The sequence below is a fragment of the Oncorhynchus tshawytscha genome, linkage group LG28 (assembly GCF_018296145.1).
Source record: "Oncorhynchus tshawytscha isolate Ot180627B linkage group LG28, Otsh_v2.0, whole genome shotgun sequence".
Lineage (NCBI taxonomy): Eukaryota > Metazoa > Chordata > Actinopteri > Salmoniformes > Salmonidae > Oncorhynchus > Oncorhynchus tshawytscha.
In genome coordinates, this window is record NC_056456.1 from 29343896 (window position 1) to 29368928 (window position 25033).

Below are 25033 nucleotides of genomic sequence, written 5' to 3' on the forward strand. Positions count from 1 at the left end.
GCCAAGGTCTCCCTGTGTAGATAAGCATTCTAGCCAGTCTGACGATAAGTTCATTCATTTCTACCAAGGAACAGACAGTCATTGTTCTAATTCTTGATTATATTTACACACATTATATTCAGTACTAGGATTAAAAGAAAATTCATACATCTATATAGTAACATAATAGTATTCTGATTATTCAGTCCTGATTGAAATGTATACATAATTAGTCATTATTGATAAAAAATCCCTTAATGTTTAGGCAATAATTAAAAGAATTCCACCCTGTCACTGTAAAACATATGGAAATGTGTTTGGATCATAGCAGACAAGGAACTGTGGCAGAGAACTTCTGACCACTGTGAATCTAATAGCAGGGAAGGAGGTCTCCCCACCCAGAGAGGGGAGAAACCGTTGGGCTTGCAATAGATGGTGTAACAAATGGCAGGATATGATAAGCAATGTATTGGTCTGGATTATTCTTGTATACAATTAATGTATCAGTGTGTATTATTTAGTCATTTAGGGTGGATTGATAGATGAGAATTGTTTGGTAATTGAATGATTAGAATATTCCGCCCTGAAACATATAATTGTATGGAATTGATTAGAATGTATAAAATCATAATCAATAAATGTGTAGTCCTAGTCAGAATTAGGGTAAAACAATTTGTCTTTATGGTATTTTAAACAGACTGTCTGAGCTTGGTGCCGACCTGACTAGAGATTTGGGAGAGAACGGGGAGTACGTCTCAAGGACAAGGTCACTATCTCTGTCGGCTGGGTAGTGAGACAGTGTGTGCGTAGCCGGACATGTGTGTGCGTCTGTGGTGTGCATGTGGGTATGTGTATGTGCGTCTGTTTGTGTGTGTGTGTGTGTGTGCATATGGCTGTGTGAATGTGTGGGCGTATGTTTGCGTGTGTGTGTGGGTATGTGTATGTGCGTCTGTTTGTGTGTATGTGTATGGCTGTGTGAATGTGTGGGCGTATGTTTGCGTGTGTGTGTGGGTATGTGTATGTGCGTCTGTTTGTGTATGGCTGTGTGAATGTGTGGGCGTGAGAAGTCAGTATAAAATGAATTGTTTTGTATTCTTGACTTTAGAACGTTCCCGTGAATAAACATTTTTGACTATTTAGCTGGGCCTCCGTTTGTTTCATTCGACCAGGATCTTACAAATTCTGGTTTGCAGACTGAGGGTAAATATAATTAAATTGGGTGATGTACCTGAAGAACATAATTATTTGATCAGTTTCCTAAGAGCTAGAAGCATGGCAGCCCACTCTGTCGGCACCATTTTCCATGTGTAGAGACAGCATTCACTGTAAACACTGCATATGTTGGCTCAATCAGTAATTACCCTTACATTTCTAGTGCGCAATCTGTAACGCTACAGTAATACAGATTGAATTGAGTCCTAACTTCCCTTGATAGGAAGCACGAGTAAGAGGTGGATCAGACGGTATTATAGGATACTTTTAACTCACACAACAATGAATATTCAGGTGTACTGTGGGAAAACAATACAAATGGTCACTGTTATTAAAGGTATGCTATGCCCAACAGTATCACGTTTCAGGTAAGACCCAAGTGCACATTGTGAAATAACAATGTTTATTGTAACAAGGGCAGGCAAACGACAGGTCAAGGCAGGCAGGGCTCGATAATCCAGAGTAGAGGCCAAGGTACAGGACGGCTGGCAGGCTCAGGTCAGGCAGAGGTCGGTAATCCAGAGGTGGAGCAAAGGTACAGGGCGGCAGGCATGCAGAGTGGTCAGGCAGGCGGGTACATGGACAGGCAAGGGTCAAAAACTAGGAGGACAAGAAAAAGAGACACTGGAAAAAGCAAGAGCTGAGACAAAATGCTGGTAGGCTTGAACAAACAAGACAAACTGGCAACAGACAGAAAACACAGGTATAAATACACAGGGGATAATGGGCGACACCTGGAGGGGGGTGGGGACAATCACAAAGACAGTTGAAATATCAGGGCGTGACAGTACACCCCCTTCCCCTAGGGACGCCTGGGCGGATACCTGGTTGACTGGGGTGCCGGCGTTGAAAGTCAGTGATGAGGGTCGAGTCAAGGATGTCTTTAGTGAGAACCCAGCACCTATCCTCTGGGCCATAACCCTCCCAGTCAACCAGGTACTGGAAACCCCTGCCCCGTGGTCGAACCCTCAGGAGGCGTCTCACCTTGTATGTTGGCTGGCCATCGATGACATGGGGGGAGGGATGGGCCTAGAAACAGAAGACAAGGGGCAGACAGACTTTGACTCTAGACACAGAAAAGATAGGAAAAATATAGAGGGTACGGGGCAACAGAGAATGAACAGCAGAGGGGCTAATGATCTTGGAGCGGGAGGGAAAGCCTTGGCTTCTGGGGGTGGAGCAGCATGCCAGCGCCTCAGGTTTGACCTTCTTAGATAACACTGTGGCCCCGTCCAACGATACCCGGCGATGCTCCCGCAATGTGTTTAAGGCTAGGTCGTGACATTTGGCCACGGCCTGGAACCCTTCCATCTGACCACGAAGCAACTCCTCGTGCTAACCAATGGTGGCTTCTTGGGAGGAGATGGCGTTGCGGAGCTGGTCCAAGTTTGCTGGGTCAGTCATGGCCAGTTTCAGGTAAGACCCAAGTGCAGACTGTGAAGAAACAATGTTTATTGTAACAGGCGCAGGCAAACGACAGGTCAAGGCAGGCAATAATCCAGAGTAGAGGTCAAGGTACAGGACGGCAGGCAGGCTCAGGGTCAGGCAGAGTGGTCAGGCGGGCAGGTACAGGACAGGCAAGTGTTAAAAGCGAGGAGGACGAGAAAAAGATCAACTGGAAAAAGCAGGCATTGAAACACAAACCGCTGGTAAGCTTGAACAAACAAGACGAACTGGCAACAGACAGACAGAAAGCACAGGTATAAATACACAGGGGATAATGGGAAGATGGGCAACACCTGGAGGGGGGTGGAGACAATCACAAAGACAGGTGAAACAGATCAGGGCATGACAAACAGTCAATGTTAGCGCCATTACCCATTCAGTCACCGCTCCAGCTGACATGCTTATGACTGTTCAGTTGGGTCGAAGCCATCAAGCATTTACACTAAATGATCAGTCACGATGGCTCTCTCCTGTTGTACTTCAAATTCTCTACATGCCGCCGTGGAGGAGCATGAACGCCTCTCTCTGAGCTTCCTGGCAGTACCAATTACATGAGGTCGAAGGTCAAGATCCCATACATGGCTCACTGGCGGCTCCAATTTGACACTGCGCCAGTATGCTAATTCACTGTCATGGTGATTGTCAGACTGCAACTCCCAAATGAGGAGACTGACAAGGGAGGAAAGAGGACATGGTGTTGGGGATTATTATCCACACAATATGGTTTCTAACAGGAGTTTACACAAGCAGCGTCCAATTTCCAACCGGTGATTACTGGGAATTAGGGAATGTTTTGATAAGGAAGTACGCATGTCACACTGTCAAACCTCAATGCAAGTACATCAAATACATTATGTATTACACAATTACTGTACCCATTTTATATTACGAGAAAGAACTGAACTGATGCTAAAGGTAAAATAGGGACAGCTTTAATTACTATTTTAAAGTCAGCCCTTGTCAAAACCACATCCTCACCTACAGTGTCCTCAGTAAAACCTCCAGACCGATTCTCATGGCTTCTCATGGCCCACAGAGCCACTGCTACCATAGAGCTACGGCTGCTATTATAGCGACACTTAGCTTCATGTCGTTAATGACTTGTGATTGGGACAATTAGGACATCGGACTAATTAATGGCAAGAAGAGGCTGTGTCTCTATGAGGGAGGAAATACTGTCAGAGCTCATTGTTGAAAGCAACATGGCAGATGCTTCCTGAAGACTCTGGTCCTGAAGGGTGTGTGGAGGCTGTTGTTCCAGCCCACCACTAAGTACAGACCTGAGCCTACACACACAGTGGAGCTCTCCAGGAGCCGTCGGCCACCCCAGACCTGCAGAAGATACTTCTGGTCCCAGTAATCTGTGAAATGTTGTGACATGCATATTTGAATGTTTGCTTGTGTATGCTATTTCTGAGCTTACCTCAGTTATCTTTTGAATCAGTGTCTGCAGAATTACTCAATGTTAACGTAAAGAGGCACATTTTCATGGTCGCATTTCAGTGAGCAAGTGGAATTCTACGGAGGGACCCAACTGTACCAATTTGACGGTGAGCAATTTCCTCTGAAACCACATGCTATTTCACTGAGCAATAAAATGTCAAGGAGTTTTGCTTCAAACTAGGTCCTAAGAGCCCAATATGTTCAATACAATGTTTTGAATACATATGTGATTAAAGGTGGATTTCTGCTAGAACCTGTATGGATAAAATCTATCTGGTAAGGACAAAATATTTATTCTCATTCTCACATTTGTGACACACCAATATGTGTTAATGGGTGTTATAAAGTTTTCCACAACACATACAAGTGAAAAATGATTAGAAGTTAACTAACATTGAATTAAGAGTGCTTGAACCTCAATCTCCATGGCACCCACGCAGTCCTGCATCATTAGTTTTGGCTTAGAAGTTACAACCTCCTACACACACTACCCAGGGGGTCTTTATTTCATACCTCTATTCTCTCTGCAAACTTTTCTTTTCACATTTAGCAGCTCATTTGTGGACCTAATAACCTAGCGACACATTCTCTCTAAGGGGAGTTAATTATTTTTCACTTAGATTAAATCCTTCTCAACATTGCTGGGCAAAGAGAGGACACTGATCGCAGCAGAGATAGTTTGAAACAATCTGAACTTTATTGATAGTTTGAAACAATCTGAACTTTATTGATGTTGACGTGAAGGGTGACTGGTCAGTTATGGTATTGACCTACAGGTAGCACGTGAAAACTACACTGTTTCTTTGACTTCATACTAGGAAGGGTTGTCTGGTCATTGAATTGCATTTTGGTATGATCACCTGACATCTGTCTCCTTAGTAGCTTAAACAGCACCAACTTGCTGGTGTCAAACATAGGTCACCATCCCAGTGGATAGGTCAATATTATTTGTCTGTGACATAAGGACTGACAGCGCAAGAAGGGCATTGTCTATGAGCATTTGTGAATGATTAAAGCTGAGATCTTGTTTTGAGGAAATGAGCATCCAGCAACGTGGTGAAATAAAGTGAAAGTACACACTCTGCTCTTCTACTGCACATGCAATGATGTCAGAGGGAAAAAACAGTTTTTGCTGTTTGAAGTAAAGTCTTTGTTGTTGTAATATCGCAAACGGATGTGGCAGTTTCACATATCATCTCCTAATTACAATCATGGAGGAAAGGGGAAGTTGTCTGGGATGCTGCATGAAAGAGGGAGGGAGAGAGGATGTATGTCTGGGTTGGGAATGTGCATGGCTGTTGGATCCTACAAGATGGAGACAGGATTGAGCCTCACTGCAGGAACAGAGAACAGGGCTTTGGGTCTGGGTTTGAACTTAAGGCTGATTTCTCAAATACCAGTTCATTAAAGAAATATAAGTAATGGAGATTTATAAAGTTTTTCTGGACACAGCAGTTTTCCCGGAGCATTAGTGGATAGGAGGTGGAATGTATACACTCTTAGAATGAAAGGTGCTATCTAGAACCTAAAAGAGGTTCTCCGGCTGTCCCCATAGGAGAACCCTTTGAAGAACCTTTGTTGGTTCCAGCTGAAACCCTTTTGGATCCAAGTAGAACTGTTTTGGGTTCCATATAAAACCCTTTCCACAGAGGGTTCTACATGGATGCAAAATATTTCTACCTGGAACCAAAAAGGGTTCTTCTATGGGGACAGCTGAAGAACCCTTTTGGAACCCTTTTTTCTAAGAGTGTATGTATTTGAAGAGGTGGAATGGTAGAGGCCATTCACTGGTGGAGACAGCATACACTGAGTACTAAATGGATATCTGTAAAAAATAAATGTGCTGATAGAGGAACCAATTCTGAAGTCTGTTCCACCACCTTCAAAATCCCAACATAGCCCCTGAATATGAATATGTGCATACCTTTATTGCCCTTTAGTGCAAGTGTGATATGTTTTAGGAGCCATTGACTAAATATTGTCATATTAAAGGTGGTCATTTAGTGCCCTATTCCTACTTATGAAATTACACCTTTCTTAAGCACACCTTTCCTACGCAGTTTTTAGTAGTTGGTTTTCAGACTTACCTTATGCAGGTTCGTACCAGGCTTTGCAGGTGTGGTTACCTTGCACGCACTGAATAAATGCCACTTGTTGGCCAACAGATTTTCTCCTCGATTTTCATTCAATAGGGTTTATAGTACATTTATCTTAAACCATCCCTTTAAAATACGTTGTACCTTTTAGTTAGAATTTTGTCAACAGACTCACTAGAATATATAGAGAACAGGTTCAGAATATTAGGGATCAATGAAAGAAAGCCTTCTAAATATATGCATATTCATCTCCATTTCAGCTCCAATTGGTAGATAAAAAATGCTTTGATCTTGTGGATTATTTAGGGTTAGGAAAGTGTTTATGAATCATAAAAAACTGGTTTGGAGCCTTTAAGCACAAAAGAAAGAAAACAGTGGCTTGATTCATTCTGAAAATTTCCACATTCAGCTATTTAATCCATGTTACTGCTGGAAGATTAGTGTGTATATATAGAATTATAATAGTTTACAATAGTTCGTTTACAATAGTAGCCTTGTCTATTCCCTACACTAACCATGGAACTGTGTGCGTCTGGTTCAAACTGCTATGGCTTGCTCTGCCCTCCGCTTCATAATGATTTAATAAGCCTGCACGTCTTTTTACACATTTTTTTTAATCAACTGTTACTAATGATCCTCAGCAACAACCACATGGCTGTGATGTTGTTTACAGAGGAAGCCAATGAAAGTAAACAAAGCAATGTAATTAAATGGAATGATAACGTAGGCTATACCAACTGAATGGAACTAACAGTACATTGACAGTTGAATATGTGTGGTTATTAGGCTACTGACAGTCGATACTGATAGTGACTAATATTTAACACGATAGAAATAGGAAACAGAGAAAGCTGGGGTAGCATATAATTAAGACATTCGAGAGTGCCCATTGCTGTAAGTTGAAAGGCCATACAATTTCAATTCTGCGTAATGGAACAGCGATTCCCATGCTTAAGTTCAAGGTCAGAATACACGTAGAGAGAAAAGTGCATAAAAAGGGAATTCCTTTGCATTTATGTGCGTTTAACTCGGGTCGGAATCGGCCCCTTGATGAAATGTCTTAAATCGGCTTAAAAAAACGAATTATGGAGATGCTGCTCTCTTTTAAATAGTTAACATAAGACATAAAAACATATGAAATAACCAATTTCAGCGGCTGTCTACTATTTCAAACAAGTATGTAAAATAATTTTCAAATAATACCCTTTCATGGAGCGACTACCCTTATCCAGAGATGGCAGCGATGGCATTTTAATTAACTCAACAGCTTACCCCATACACAGAATTGGGTGTCTGTTTGTGAATTTTGGGGGAAAACCTTTTTGGGGGGAAAAAGGGAATTGTGTAGAGATTGCATTAACACAACAAAAAATGCTTTGTTTTTCAAACCAGTCTGTTCATTAATTATGAATAGGGCATAAGATTTATGGATTTTCTCTAAAAGTGTTCAGATATAATTGAGAAGGTGTCTGATCTTGAAGTCACTCACATATATACCTAGATTGCAGGTTATATGATTGTCATAAATATGATTATTAAATAAAACAAATGACAATTTAATACAATTTCCCTAAAATGTATATAAAACCTGTCTAAACCTATAATGCACAAAACATTATTCATGTGCTATTTTTCTACTCATCAATACATCAAGCTAAAAGGCATATGATCGCCTTAAAGAATATACACAAAATCACAGGAAAATCTATTTCAAAATCAAGTCACCCCAAAATATATTAAGGGCTCTACTCAATCCGTATCGTGGAAGTTCAGCCTGACAGTATATTTGAAATTTAAAACCAATATTCCTGCGTTATCGGAGACTGCATTCATGGTAAGTGCTGCATGTCGGCTTAATCAGAAATTACCTTTACATTTTTATCGCGGAATCTGTAATACTTTAGCGGTACAGATTGAATAGAGCCCTAATTTCCACCAAAAACCTTTCCTACTATCCCCCAGTTCATTATTAACATACTTAATATAACAGAACTATAACCTGTACACCATGATTGCATTCATCTGTCTTTGAACAGTGCATTGCAATTTCCACTGGTCCAAAAGATGATAATCAATGAATATGATTATCAGTATGCACCTTGAACTGAACCATGGAAACTTCAACACACAATCTCTATCAATTCCAGCAGTGCAGACAAAAAAACTAAACCCCACATTGCATGCCACTGTTTTAGAAATAACACTGTAACTATTTGGTGCCCGGCACAATTATTTCAGAATAATTGGCTTGGGAATATAAGGTAATTACTGCTTCTAGATAATTATAAATGTTCACAATAAAGGTAATTTTTCACTCTGCAATTATGTGGCCAATCAATGGTGTGAAGTAGACATTGGTCCTCTTCTTCTCTTCTCCCCCCTCCGCTCTACGGTGGTCAGGTAAAGCATGGGTCGTATTCATTAGAGCACACAGTAGAAAATGTATTAAAACATTTTGCAACAGGAAACGAAAATGACCATTTCTCATTGGACTAGCCCAAGTAGTATCTCCCTGTTTCAATACATTTTCTTCCGTTTTGCGCCTAATGAACATGGCCCTGTTCTAGCCTTTAGCAAACTGGATTAACAGCTTGAGGCAGCCCCCTCTTAGGCACGTACAGTGTTGGCCTGGTAACCATTTTGATGCAGTCGATGATGGGGCAGATGCTGAGGCAGAGAGTGCAGCCGGTACAGCTGTCAGTGATTACTGGGAAATGGGTCTCAGGGTCAAACGTAATAGCCTGCAAAAGAAGAGGAAGCAGAGAGAAAAAAAGCTATTACATTAGAGCAATTATCGACTCTCCATAGGAGAGAGGACTCATCCTCTCTATCTATTGGGTGGATGGAGAGAGAAAAAAGAGAACAGAAAAAGATTAGTCTGCAACATGACCACAGTGGTTTAGCAGCATCCTGCCATGAGAACAGGTGAACAAAATCACTCAACTAGAGTCTTACAGGAAGGAACAGTGTTTTACTGCACCGTATGAGTGTATCTCACTCAAGTTAGAGGATAGTTAAATAAACAATACAAGAGTGCTACATTCAAGCTGAGGGGACAAACAACACAGTCTATTTCCCAAACAGAGCACCAAATAAGCAATAGGATGCCTATTGACTTTTGAGAAAAACCACATTCACAGTAGGCTAGGCTGTGTGTGTGAGTGTGTGTGTATGTGTATAGTATGTTAGTACCTGGTATCCTGAGTTATTGCGCACCAGCGACTCCTGTGGCGGGCCGGGCGCAGTGCACGCTAACCAAGGTTGCCAGGTGCGCGGTGTTTCCTCCGACACATTGGTGCGGCTGGCTTCCGGGTGGGATGCGCGCTGTGTTAAGAAGCAGTGCGGCTTGGTTGGGTTGTGTATCGGAGGATGCATGACTTTCAACCTTCGTCTCTTGCGAGCCCGTACGGGAGTTGTAGCGATGAGACAAGATAGTAGCTACTAACAATTGGATACCACGAAATTGGGGAGAAAAAGGGGTAAAATTCACAAAAATAAAGAATGGTCACAACATCCCTTCATTAGAAACAGATGTACTATCATAAACACTAAAGCAGAAGTCTGAAACTGTCAGCACGCGAGCCGGATTTGGAGCTTGAGACGATTTATTGCAGTCTGCCATTGTCTTAGAAAACAAAATAAAGACAGGCAGCCCTTCTCTCACCTCCACAGCAGGGACTAGTGTCGCCCACAAAGTTGTTGTTGGCATCCTTCCGTTTCTTCTTGTACACAGCCAGGACCTCTGTCTTCTCCAGGAGGTAGGGGCCAAAGCTGAGCAGGCTCTGGGAGATAGAGAGGGACAATAGTGGAATGGTAAAGATGCTTATTAGAAAAAAGAGAGGGTCATTGTGTCCAAGTAAGCAATGGAATGAAGAACTTACATACCAAAATATTTTTATATGGTGGTGCAACTTCAAACAAATAGAGGGGGAAAAAATCAACAAGGGCTACAGCACTCAAATCAGCATTGTCATATATCTCACAGCATCGCGTCGGAATTTATGTTTATTTTCATAACTTGGCCTGGGTTACTTGCCCAAAATTATTAATTAGCATAATCACTAAGCAAAACAAAACAAACCAAACAACACTAGCCACTACAACTGTCAAAAACTGTGTTAACTTACATGGCTGTGCAGTTTGCACTACCCCACACCTAGCAACAGCTCTCTTTGTAATTAGCTAGCTACGTTGTTAGCGACGCTAGCTAGTTAGCTATGTTGTTAATGATACTAGCTAGCTAATATACAGTACCAGCAAAAGTTTGGACACACCTACTCATTCAAGGGTTTTTCTTTATTTTGACTATTTTATACATTGTAAAATAATAGTGAAGACATCAAATAACACATATGGAATCATGTAGTAACCAAAAAAGTGTTAAATAAATCAAATTTTAGATTCTTCAAAGTAGCCACCCTTTGCCTTGACAGCTTTGCACACTCTTGGCATTCTCTCCACCAGTTTCACTTGGATTGCCTTACCAACAGTCTTGAAGGAGTTTCCACATATGCTGAGCCCTTGTTGGCTGCTATTCCTTCACTCTGCGGTCCAACTCATCCCAAACCATCTCAATTGGGTTGAGGTCAGTGATTGTGGAGGACAGGTCATCTGATGCAGCACTCCATCACTCTCTTTATTGTTAAAATATCCCTTACACAGCCTGGAGGTGTGTTGGGTCATTGTCCTGTTGAAAAACAAATGATAGTTCCATTAGGAGCAAAACAGATGGGATGGCGTATCGCTGCAGAATGCTGTTACTTGAACTCCGTGAAGCATTTATTTGAGCTGCAATTTCTGAGATGCTGTTACTCTAATGAACTTATCCTCTGCAGCAGAGGGAACTCTAGGTCTTCCTTTCCTGTGGCGGTCCTCATGAGAGCCAGTTTCATTATAGCGCTTGATGCTTTTTGCAACTGCACTTGAAGGAACTTTCAAAGTTCTTTAAGTTTTCCAGATTGACTGACCTTTCCGGATTGACTATCTTAAAGTAATGATGGACTGTCATTTCTATTTGCTTATTTGAGCTGTTCTTCCCATAATATGGACTTGATGTTTTACCGAATAGGGCTATCTTCTGTATACCACCCCTACCTTGTCACAACACAACTGATTGTCTCAAACGCATTAAGAAAGAAAGAAATGACACAAATAAACGTTTAATAAGGCACACCTGTTAATTGAAATGCATTCCAGGTGACTCCCTCATGAAGCTGGGTGAGAGAATGCCAAGAGTGTGCAAAGCTGTCATCAAGGCAAAGTGTGGCTACTTTGCAGAATCTCAAATATTAAATAGATTTTGATTTGTTTAACACTTTGTTGCTTACTACATGATTACATATGCGTTATTTCAAAGTTTTGATGTCTTCACTATTACTCTACAATGTAGAATTAAGTAAAGAAAACCCTTGAATGAGTAGATGTGTCCAAACCTTTGACTGGTACTGTATATAGATGCACCATTGAAAACATTCTGTCAACTGCACCGCCTTGTCTTTCCAAAGGGTGGTGCGGTCAGCCCAAAGCATCACCAGGGCATGCTGCCTGCACTCCACTACATTTACAGCACTCTGTGTCAAAGGAAGGCCAATAAGATCATTAAGGACCTCAGTCACCCGAGCCTCGGACTTTTCACTCGGCTACAGCCATCAGACTGTTGAACTGTTGAACTGCCATCACTAGCCGTCTACCAGGTGAAGGACAAATGTCCATCGGTCTAATATCCATTGCTCATGCTTCTTGGCCCAAGCAAGTCTCTTCTTCTAATTGGTGTCATTTAGTAGTGGTTTCTTTGCAGCAATTTGACCATGAAGGCCTGATTCACACAGTCGCCTCTTCACTGTTGACGCTGAGACTGGTGTTTTGCGGGTACTATTTAATGAAACTGCCAGTTGAGTACTTGTGAGGCGTCTGTTTCTAAAACTAGACACTAATGTACTTGTCCTCTTGCTCAGTTGTGCACCGGGGCCTCCCACTCCTCTTTCTATTTTGGTTAGAGCCAGTTTGAGCTGTTCTGTGAAGGGAGTAGTACACAGCGTTGTAAGAGATCTTCAGTTTCTTGGCAATTTCTCGCATTGAATAGCCTTCATTTCTCAGAACAAGAATAGACTGATGAGTTTCAGAAGAAAGTTCTTTGTTTCAGGCCATTTTGAGCCTGTAATCGAATCCACAAATGCTGATGCTCCAGATACTCAACTAGTCTAAAGAAGGCCAGTTTTATTGCTTCTTTAATCAGGACAACAGTTTTCAGCTGTGCTAACATAATTGCAAAAGGGTTTCTAATGATCAATTAGCCTTTTATAATGATGAACTTGGATTAGCTAACACAACGTGCCATTGGAATACAGGAGTGATGGTTGCTGATAATGGGCCTCTGTACGCCTATGTAGATATTCAATTAAAAATCTGCCGTTTCCAGCTACAATAGTCATTTACAACATTAACAATGTCTACACTGTATTTCTGATCAATTTGATGTTCTTTTAATGGACAAAAATTGTGCCTTTCTTTCAAAAACATGGACATTTCTAAGTGACCCCAAACATTTGAACAGTAGTGTAATATATATGTAGAATATATATGAAATTTAGCAGATGCTTTTATCCGAACCATACAGTCATGCATGCATACATTTTATGTATGGGTGGTCTCGGGAATCAAACCCACTATCTTGGTGTTGCAAGCACCATTCTCTACCAACTGAGCAACAGAGGACCAGAAAGCTAGCTATGTTGTTAGTGATACTAGCTAGCAAATTAGCTTAGGCTCCAAATAGAACAAGCTAGCTAAGTAGCCTCTAATGTTAGCTCGCTAATTTGCTAGCTGGGATCGCTAATGAGCTCGCTAGCTAGCTAGAAAACATCATGACCTGTTGCTTGTCGTGGTGTAGTGCAAACTGCAAAACCACGCAAGGGAATTATGTTTATGACATTTGTACTGACTATTGTTGTTTGGTTTTGCTTAGTGACATTGCTAATTTATTCTTCTTGGTATTTAACTATGCAGTTAATGCTGTCATGTTTATGAAAATAAATGAGTCCCAAGTTCCCGCAAGATACTGCGAGAATTTGCAGACTCACGGATACAATCACGGTTCAGGAGCCAAATGGTAAACTGATTTCAATGTTTAATTCAAAGTTAAAGTGTGGACAGAGAACTCAATTCTCTCTCTCTGTTTTACCATTTCCTTTTAAGTGAAAGTGTAGACTAAGAAAACTCCCTTGCCATCACGCACAGACACATCCTATATCCTGAAATATATTCACCTCGTCTAGTGAACCCTCCTCTCTAAGGAGCCATTCCTATTCACAGTCACACTCCATGGCTATGGATGGTTATGGGAGGAGGGGGAGGACATAAAACCAGGCTCCAGCCACTCCACTCAGACTCCACTGAGGGTTGGTGAAACGTGCCCCAGGAACACACCACACACCACTCTGGATGGTCTGCACCCCAAATGGCACCCTATTCCCTACATAGTGCACTACGTTTCCCTATGTCATACACTACATTTGACCAGGGGCCATAGGTCTCTTGTCAAAAGTAGTGCACTACATATGGAATAGGGTGCCATTTGGGAAGAAGCCTGGATGGGCTGGTCGGTATGGGTCGTTTTATGGTAGGCTATCCACATTGACATTCAATGTGAGTGCATCGTTATCATCGCCACCACCATTACTACGAAAAACCCAGGAAATTGAATGGGAAGCCATATAATAGTAATTTGTGGCGCTAGGTGGTGTGACAGTGAAATGGTGATTTCCTGGAAGGATGATTCAGTGCAGAGGGATGGTTTTCTGTCAGTTGGACACCAACGAAGTCTGACTGACACCAAAATGGCTGCCTATTTGTCTAACCAAAACATAAAGTCCTCTTAAAAACAGGACCTCAGTTCTAACAAAGGCTGTCTGTCGGAACTGGACTTTTTTGTGTCTCCATATTCACTCAAGGAGATATCGCAATAAAACATGACCCTCACTTTTCAAACAGTCAGCTGTCACTCACTAGTCTGCCACTGAAAGGACCTAACAAAACACATTTCTTTATCAGCCAGCTCCAGTAAAAACTCCCCTCTTCCCTTTCTCTCTTTCTCTCTCCACTGATACAACAACAGGGTGAGGAAAGCCAAAAGCCAAAAGCCAGAGCCATTCAGGGCTGGGGGCCGGGACCCATCAAAGGCGTCGGAGTGACAACCGCTGGAATCTGTGTCAGCAGTGTCTATTCTCCAGCTAATGGATGGGTCTGGGGGACAACGAGACGCAGTAGCAGCCTTGATGTATTTATATCCCTGTAGAGTTTGTGTGTGTGCTAATGAATCAGCTGTTATAGCCTCAAACCAAAGTGGCTTGGCTATGGGAGACCAGAGGGCTTTATCATGACAAAGAACAGCTACTGAAAACACACACGCACAAATACACACATGCTTGCTCACACGCACACAGGCTTGCACACTCACACACACACACACACACACACACACACACACACACACACACACACACACACACACACACACACACACACACACACACACACACACACACACACACACACACACACACACACACACACACACACACACACACACACACACACACACACTCAACTGAGAGCCTGGTACAAAGCTAATTGAGTGATTTTAAATGAGTTGGATATCTATCTGTAAATGCAGAGATTGAAATGAATTTAGAGAAAAAGCTATGAAAAACAGTGGTGGTAAAAGTACCTTATTAGAAAATGAAAAGTGAAAGTCACCCAGTAAAATACTACTTAAAAGTAGTAAAAGTAGTAAAAGTCTAAAAGTATTTGGTTTAAAATATACTTAAGTATCAAAAGTAAAGATAATTGGTAAAATATACTTAAATATCAAAATTAAGTATAAGTATAAATCATTTAAAATTCCTTATATTAAACAAAGCAGAAGGCACCATTATTTAATTATTTTTTCATTTACGGATAGCCAGGGGCACATGCCAACACTCAGACATAATTTACAAACTAAGCATTTGTGTTTAGTGAGTACGCCAGATCAGAGGCAATAGGGATGACCATGGATGTTTTCTTGATACTGTAAGTGCTTGAATTGGACAATTTTTCTGTCCTGCCATGCATTCAAAATTTAACGAGTACTTTTGGGTGTCAGGGAAAATGTATGGAGTAAAAAGTACATTATTTTCTTTAGGAATGTAGTGAAGTAAAAATAATCAAAAACATAAATAGTAAAGTACAGATACCCCAAAGAACAACTTACAATCACTTTGGCACTAATTTCAGAACCTTGTAGTCATTTTTCAAAACTCTAGACACAAAACTCAAAACGGTCATCACTTGTAACAGAGGCTGTCCAATGTTCAAAACATTGCATTGTGCATTCATATCGTTAAAGAAACCTTGCACTTGCAGAAGCAATGGTTCAGATAAGTAATTTATCATCAAATGCCATAGGAACATTCATTTAGATCACCCAGACACAAGATACCGATAGTTTCACTGTGTAGTTGTTCGTACAATCATTAAATATTGTAGTACAAAATATGTGATACATGTTTCATTATGCTACTACACATAAATACATCACTGTAAAAGGACTGGTAGAGCGAATACTACAGACACAGTGGAATCATTGAACAAAATATGAAATTTATTGATGAAATGCAATAAAATCACAACATAGGTTTCTTTGAATCAAAGCAAAAATAATTAGCTACAAAAAAAGAAAAAAACTACAGTTAAAGGTCAACTGCAGTGTTCCTCACCTGGCTTACTGTAAAACATCACTGCAGTGTTCCTCACCTGGCTTACTGTAAAACATCACTGCAGTGTTCCTCACCTGGCTTACTGTAAAACATCACTGCAGTGTTCCTCACCTGGCTTACTGTAAAACATCACTGCAGTGTTCCTCACCTGGCTTACTGTAAAACATCACTGCAGTGTTCCTCACCTGGCTTACTGTAAAACATCACTGCAGTGTTCCTCACCTGGCTTACTGTAAAAAGCAAAACAAAGGATTGATTACTGTACTTCTATATTTCCATCAAACCTGTCTTGTGGATTTGGCCATAGGTTCTCATCCACATCACAATGGATGTTTTCATTAGCCAAACATCTTGGGAAGAATCTTTGGGCGAATCCAGGCCTGACACTGGTCTGCCATGATGTCATTGCATGCATCATCCATGGCCTGGAGAAGGGCGGCCTACAATATACCTTCCACCTCCATGTGGAGAAAAATTCCTCAATCGGGTTAAGGAAAGGAGAGTATGGGGGTAAGTACAGGGTGGTAAATTGTGGTTGGGCCTGAAAACATGCTTACATAATTTGAGCATGGTGGAACCTGACATTATCCCACACAATGACATAGGTCATGCCATCTGCTCTACAGACCTAATTTAGCTCATCAAGGAAGGTTACATTCGAACAGCGAATCATGTGGCTGCCTGCAACTCAATATATAGAGTATATAGAGTAGAGAGTTTTAGATGTTGTTCGACCAAACATTAGAACAGGCAAGATGAGTAATCTAAGCAACTTTGACCGTGGTATGATTGTTGATGCCACACATGGTGATTCCAGCATCTCAGAAACAGCTGCCTTCCTGGGATTTTTACACACTACAGTCTCTAGAGTTTACAGAGAATGGTGCGATAAACAAAACACATTCAGTGAGCGGCAGTTATGTGGGCAAAACACCTTGGTAATGAGAGAGGTCAGAGGAGAATGTCCAGACTCATTCAAGCTAACAGAAAGGCCACAAATGCTCAAATAACAGCTGTTTAAAACAGTGGTGTGCAGAAGGGCATCTCTTAACGTACAACACCGTGAATAATTCAGGCTGTTGTGGAGGCAAAAGGGGCTCCTACCCAGTACTAGATAGATGTACCTAATAAAGTGGCCGGTGAGTGTACAGTAATGTCAAATGAAAACTTGGTCTGGAAAAGTGGTACATGGGACCATAGAAACAGTGTGTGATAAAGAATGATGATGAAATATTACATCCATAGATAATGTAGCCCAATTGGTTCATGTCCCACGGTAATTGGTGTCGATGGATCTTGTTATCCTGAAACTTTCATGATCTAAACATGGAATATTGTTTGTCAGTTTCCATAAAACTATGCATTAAGAGTAATGCAACAGTTACTTATCATATTGAGCAGTTGTATCAATTGATAGTTAGATCATGGTAATGAAATTAATTAATTAATTAATTAATAGACAGTCATTTCAGATGTAATGTGTGAATTGCATTTTGAAATGGTGATACTTTGATGTTATGTTGTGTCATTTTGAACAGGTGATTTTAGTTCAATGAACAAATGATCTTAGCTTTATATTTATTGTATCCAAGCAATTGGAAAAAGTGTTAAGAGTTTTGAAAAATGTGCATTTTGATCATTAATTGTGAGTTTTGTGTCTAGAGTTTTGAAAAATGTCATCAAGATTCTGAAATTAGTGCCAAAGTGATTGTAAAAAACTGTAAGTAGTCCTTTAAAGTATTTTTACTTAAATACTTTACACCACTGATGAAAAGAACTAGGATACAGGCCTGATTGATCAATGTGAGTTGATAGGAAATTTAGAAAAAAAGAAGAGAAAATAAAACATCTGAAAGATCTCTTTGTGGTTTGTTGGCCAAATGAGTGAGCCAGGGAGACCACTCCTTAGTTTCTCTGTGAAGTGCTGCTGCTGCTGTGTGTGTGTGTGTGTGTGTGTGTGTGTGTGTGTGTGTGTGTGTGTGTGTGTGTGTGTGTGTGTGTGTGTGTGTGTGTGTGTGTGTGTGTGTGGCGAACAGAGATGTGACAGAGTGCTTTCAGTGAATGAAATTGCGTGTAAACACCTAGGGAGCATCGTTCAGTGGAACACTTAGGGAGAGCCACGGCCATTTAGAGGAGGAAAAACATGTTGAAGTGTAACCGGGAGCAACCACAGTCGGAGAGGAGAGAGTGTGTGTATTTACTTTAGTACTGCTCTATTATTCTACAGCCATTCAAAAGGCCCAATGGATCACAGAATAATGACATAACAATCATACAATTGCACACAATAATACATTTTCTATCATGCTGTTTCTGGGAAAATCACCAATCTTTCCTTCACCCATAATAAAAGGTTATTGAGACTGCAGAGCTTCTTTTACGAATATAGCAGACAAAAACTAATCTATACATTTCTGATTTTTATTGGAATATCTTGGTGAGTGGTGAGTCTGTATCTAGTAATTTATCCAGGGAGGGATACTGCAGGTAGACGGTGTACAGGGCAGGCCCAGCCAAAGCCCCCGTCCCACTGAGATGCACCACATCTAACTACAAACAGGATCCTCCAAAACACAAGGGCAGGTCAATTTTCTGATAACCTACTGTACCTGGATTGTAAATCAAACAGACACTGTTCAAGAGGGAAATGATTCTGTGTTAATGTGTGTACTTTACAAAGGTAGACTAAAAGGATAGACAGTTAGGTAACACTTTGTATGAGGCACACACATATAATGCCTTATAAGGGCACGTATAATGCTGTATGAGGCATTATAGTGCATTATAAGGCTGCCATGCTCTTCTAAGCTTTTTAAGATGCATTTTGCAGGTAGCTTGAATGAGGGTAGCTGTCTTCACATTTATGAATGATGAGCCTAATACAAATATTCTGTGTTTAGCTCTTTAAAAATGTTGAGGAAGCGATGCGGACTTCTTTATAGGCGAGCAGTTAGCAACAGGTGGGCGTTTGGTCTGGGTTTGTTTGTGTGGACATTGATCAAATCGTCCTTCTCCGCACATAGGCTTTTAGCTCACGTCAATTGGTTGTTGTTCAGAGAAAATACATTTAAGGTCTGCGTGCCTGTGTCTATTATGAGTCGTTTCAGAGTGGCCTTTCGTAATTGACTGTGGGCTGATATGAAGGTCAGTTAAGTGCCTCTTGTAAACCTTTTTAAACCTTTCAATGTATGTTTCAGTTCCAACTTTCTGCTATATCCTAGTTCTTTATCATCTCAAATGTGAATGCCATAAAGAGACAGGCACTCACACACAGGTTGGCATTTATTGGGATGAATCTTGTCCTTGAGGCAGTTCTGCGAAGTGGCTACTAACTGGCCGAAACACAAAATCGGATTTTAAACCTAACCTTAACCACACTGCTAACCTCATGCCTAATCCTAACCTTAAAATTAAGACCAAAAAGCGAATATTTGTTTTCAATAATTTTTTACAATACAGACAATTTTGACTTTGCGGCTGGCCCATCCAGCGGAAAACGCTCAGCTCTGCCTCCAGGACAAGATTCATCCCAATAAACGTCAACCTGCTCCTCACACACACGGATAGACAGACAGATGCATGCACACAAACACACACAAGACCAAATACTTGAACAAATGCATAAATATCTAAGCACATCTCACAAACAAAATTTCTATGCCATTTCCATCCTTCCCAGCTCCCTCCCTCACTGCTTGATCTCCTCCCCCTCTCCTCGATTCTTCAGCCGTGGTCAGTGCACAGAAGAAGCATGCTCACCAACAGAGAGAGCAGGGGCCCAGAGAGTGATAGAGAGAAAGAGAGAGATGTATAAAAAGAGAGACAGAGAGAGAGATATACACTGGGTATACCAAACACCCCCCTCCCCCCACTCTACAAGGTGTCGAAAGCGTTCCACAGGGATGCCGGGCCATGTTAACTCCAATGCTTCCCACAGTTGTGTCAATTTGGAAAACTGTTGAGCATGAAAAACCCAGCAGCACTGCAGTTCTTGACACAAACACAGGCACAGACATTTTTTGTCTTGCCCATTCACCCTCTGAATGACACATACACAGTCCATGTCTCAATTGTCTCAAAGTTTTAAAATGCTTCTTTAACCTGTCAGAGAGAGAGAGAGAGAGAGAGAGAGAGAGAGTGGCAGGCTGCTGAGGCAGGGCAGACAGAGGATAGACACAGCTTCATTACCTCTGCTAGGCTGCCAGATCCCCACAACTAGCCAGGCACACACACAGCCAAACACATATTTAAGAGCTTTACATTCCCACGAAGCATGTCTCCCCAACTGCCGGGAGACCAGGTCCAGGGGCGAGGAGGTGTGTGTGTGTGTGCGCGCGCGCACAGTGGTTTTCATGTCTACAAGGGAGGGAAGGAGGCTAATGATGTTTCTGCTGAAAAGAACAGAAGCCCTGTGATTCATGGACGGTACAGTGTGGGGGGTTTCACAGTGTGGGGTTTGCAACATACATACAAACTTAGCAGAATACAGTGTTGCTCTCTACTTAAAAACAGAATGTATTGAGGCTACAATGAAGAAATACATTTTGATTATATTGATGAATCAATATCCGTAATAAGAAACATATGAGTGTGTCATTGAAGTGATAAAAACAAATGATTGCCATTCCTGGAGTATTTCTTTCCCTCTGCCATGGTGTTCTCCATCTGTCTTTCAAACACCCTTTCTTCCTCTCTCTTTCTCTCTCTCTCTTCAGTCCACCCCCCCGCCTCTTCGGGTGCATGAGGGTCATTTTATTTTTTACATTTTTTAATTTCAGCTTTATTTAACCAGGTAGGCCTGGTTACAACTGCAACCTGGCCAAGATAAAGCAAAGCAGTGCGACACATACAACACAGAGTTACACATGGGATAAACAAATGTACAGTCAATAACGCAATAGAAAAATCAATTTACAGTGTGTGCAAATGTAGAAAGATTAGGGAGGTAAGGCAATAAATAGGCCATAGTGGCAAAATAATAATAATTTAACATTAATACTGCGGTGATAGATGTGCAGAAGATGATGTGCAAGTAGAGATACTGGGGTGCAAAGCAGAAAAAAAATATATATACGGGGATGAGGTAGTTGGGTGGGCTATTTACAGATGGGCTGTGTACAGGTGCAATGATAAGTAAGCTGCTCTGACAGCTGATGCTTAAAATTAGTGAGGGAGATATGTCTCCAGTTTCAGTGATTTTTGCAATTTGTTCCAGTCATTGGCAGCAGAGAACTGGAGGGAAAGGCGGAGTTGGCTTTGGTGATGACCAGAAATGAAATATACCTGCTGGAGCGCGTGCTATGGGTGGGTGCTGCTATGGTGACCAGTGAGCTGAGATAAGGCGGGGCTTTACCTAGCAAAGACTTATAGATGACCTGGAGCCAGTGGGTTTGGCGACGAATATGAAGCGAGGGCCAGCCAACGAGAGCATACAGGTCGCAGTGGTGGGTAATATATGGGGCTTTGGTGACAAAACGGATGGCACTGTGATAGACTGCATCCAATTTGCTTAGTAGAGTGTTGGAGTCTATTTTGTAAATGACATCGCCGAAGTCAAGGATCAGTAGGATAGTCAGTTTTACGAGGGTATGTTTGGCAGCATGAGTGAAGGAGGCTTTGTTGCGAAATAGGAAGACAATTCTAGATTTAATTTTGGATTGGAGATGCTTAATGTGAGTGTGGAAGGAGAGTTTACAGCCTAACCAGACACCTAGGTATTTGTAGTTGTCCACATATTCTAAGTCAGAACCGTCCAGAGTAGTGATGCTGGAAGGGCGGGCAGGTGTGGGCAGCGATCGGTTGAAGAGCATGCATTTAGTTTTACTTGAATTTAAGAGCAGTTGGAGGCCACGGAAGGAGAGTTGTATGGCATTGAAGCTTGTCTGGAGGTTTGTTAACAGTGTCCAAAGAAGGGCCAGATGTATACAGATTTGTGTCGTCTGCGAAGAGGTGGATCAGAGAATCACCAGCAGCAAGAGCGACATCATTGATGTATACAGAGAAAAGAGTCAGCCCGAGAATTGAACCCTGTGGCACCCCCATAGAGACTGCCAGAGATCTGGACAACAGGCCCTCCGATTTGACACACTGACCTCTGTCTGAGAAGTAGTTGGTGAACCAGGCGAGGCAGTCATTTGAGAAACCAAGACTGTTGAGTCTGCCGATAAGAATGTGGTGATTGACAGTCGAAAGCCTTGGCCAGGTCGATGAATACGCCTGCACAGTATTGTCTTATCGATGGCGGTTATGATATCGTTTAGGACCTTGAACGTGGCTGAGGTGCACCCATGACCAGCTCAGAAATCAGATTGCATAGAGGAGAAGGTACGGTGGGATTCGAAATGGTCGGTGATCTCTTTGTTAACTTGGCTTTCGAAGACCTTAGAAAGGCAGGGTAGGATATATATAGGTGTGTAGCAGTTTGGGTCTAGAGTGTCTACACACCTTTGAAGAGGGGGATGACCATGGCAGCTTTCCAATCTATGGGGATCTCAGACGATAAGAAAGAGAGGTTGAACAGGCTAGTAATAGAGGTTGCAACAATTTCAGTGGATAATTTTAGAAAGAGAGGGTCCAGATTGTCTAGCCCGGGTGATTTGTAGGGGTCCAGATTTTGCAGCTCTTTCTGAACATCAGCTATCTGGATTTGGGTGAAGGAGAAATGGGGAGGCTTGGGCAAGTTGCTGTGGGGGATGCAGGGCTGTTGACCGGGGTAGGGGTAGCCAGGTGGAAAGCATGGCCAGACGTAGAAAAATGCTTATTGAAATTCTCAATTATCGTGGATTTATGGTGACAGAGTTTCCTAGCCTCAGTGCAGTGGGGAGCTGGGAGGAGGTGCTCTTATTCTCCATGGACTTTACAGTGTCCCAGAACTTTTTGGAGTTTGTGCTACAGGATGTACATTTTTGTTTGAAAAAGCTAGCCTTTGCTTTCCTAACTGCCTGTGTATATTGGTTCCTAACCTCCCCGAAAAGTTGCATTACACCACAGGATGTTTTTGTGCTGGTCAAGGTCAGTCAAGTCTGGAGAGAACCAAGGGCTATAAACATGGTTTGTGTATGTTTGCATTCAGAGAGTGCATGGGCAAGACAAATTATTTAAGTGTCTTTGAACAGGGTATGTTAGTAGCCAGGCACAACGCGGCTGGGTTTTTCGTGCTCAAAAGATGTTCTGTACACTCAGTGTATGTGCGACTGTGCGCAAAAGCGCTTGCGTGTGTAAGTGCCTGTGTGTGTATCCGCCTCTCAGTGTGTGTGTGAGTGTGCGTGTGTGTATTCACTGAAGGCTGGGTCAGCTGTGTGTCATTTTCTCTGTAGACAGGCGTTGTGTCAAGGTAAGCGAGGCCCAGCTATCGAGACACTGTGTGAACAGCCTTTCCTCACCTCTCTCAATTATTAGACCAGGGAAATGCCAGTGCAGAGCGAGAGAGAGAGGGGATGGTGTACGAGGCTCCCATCAGCAATGCTGTGGTTATGTATGTTGTATGTTTTGTTGCATGTTCTTTTTGTTGTGTTCTGTATGTCACGTTGTGTTCTGTATGTCACGTTGTGTTCTGTATGTCACGTTGTGTTCTGTATGTCACGTTGTGTTCTGTATGTCACGTCGTGTTCTGTATGTCACGTTGTGTTCTGTATGTCACGGTGTGTTCTGTATGTCTGTCACGACTTCCGCTGAAGTTGGTGCCTCTCCGTGTTCGGGCGGCGTTCGACGGTCGTCGTCACCGGCTTTCTAGCTGCCACCGATCTACGTTTCTTTTTCTATTGTGTTTTGTCTTGATTGTACATACCTGGTTCCCATTATGTTCATAATTTTTTCCCTATTTAACCCTCTGCTTCCCAATATGTTTTGTGCGTGTTTGTTCCTTGTTGCGTGGAATTTATGGTTGTTTCTTTTCAAGTAAAGTACGCTATTTTACTCAGTTCTGTGTCCTGCGCCTAACTCCATCCTCACCGCTGCACACTGACACCTGACAATGTCATGTTGTGTTCTGTATGTATGACACCCTTCTAGGGGTGTGTTTATTGTAATCTTTATTGTAATGTATTTAATAGATGTAATATCCTTGGTTTTCAGTCCAGACTGCTATGTGTGTGTAATGGTTAAAATGGAACTACACTATATATACAGAAGTATGTGGACATCCCTTCAAATTAGTGGATTCCGGTTTTTCAGCCACACCCGTTGCTGACAGGTATGTAGAATCGAGCACACAGTCATATAATCTCCATCGACAAACATTTTTTAGAAGAATGGACTTACTGAAGAGCTCAGTGACTTTCAACGTGGCACTGTCATAAGATGGATGCCGCCTTTCCAACAAGTCAGTTCGTCAAATTTCTACCCTGCCCCGGTCAACTGTAAGTGCTGTTATTGTGAAGAGGAATCTTCTAGGAGCAACAATGGCTCAACCGGGAAGTGGTAGATCACAGAACGAGATCGCCAAGTGCTGAAGCGTGTAGTGCATAAAAATTGTCTGTCCTCGGTTGCAAAACTCACTACCGAATTCAAAAGTGCCTCTGGAAGCAACATCAGCACAATAACTGTTAGTCGGGAGCTTCATGAAATGAGTTTCCATGGCTGCGCAGCCGCACACAAGCCTAAGATCACTAGGCGCAATGCCATGCGTCAGCTGGAGTGGTGTAGTAAAACTCGCTGCATATTGGACTCTGGAGCAGTTGAAATGCGTTATCTGGAGTGATGAATCACGCTTTACCATCTTGCAGTTCAATGGACAAATCTGGATTTGGTGGAAGCCAGGAGAATGCTACCTACCCAAATGCACAGTGCCAATTGTAAAGTTTGGTGGAGGAATAATGGTCTGGGGCTGTTTTTCATGGTTCGAGCTAGGCCCCTCAGTTCCAGTGAAGGGAAATCTTAACGCTACAGTATACAATGACATTCTAGACGATTCTGTGCTTCCAACTTTGTAGCAACAGTTTGGGGAAGGCCCAATCCTGTTTCAGCATGACAATGCCCCCTTGCACAAAGCGAGGTCCATACAGAAATGGTTTGTCGAGATTGGTGTGGAATAACTTGACTGGCCTACACAGAGCCCTGACCTCAAGACCATCGAACACCTTTTGGATGAATTGGAACGCCTAC

At 42.0% G+C, this 25033-nt stretch overlaps 1 pseudogene; it reads right to left on the bottom strand.

The window, feature by feature from the left end:
- Positions 1-1784: 1784 nt before the first annotated feature.
- Positions 1785-25033, bottom strand: part of LOC112226372 — a 161029-nt pseudogene continuing 137780 nt past the window's right edge.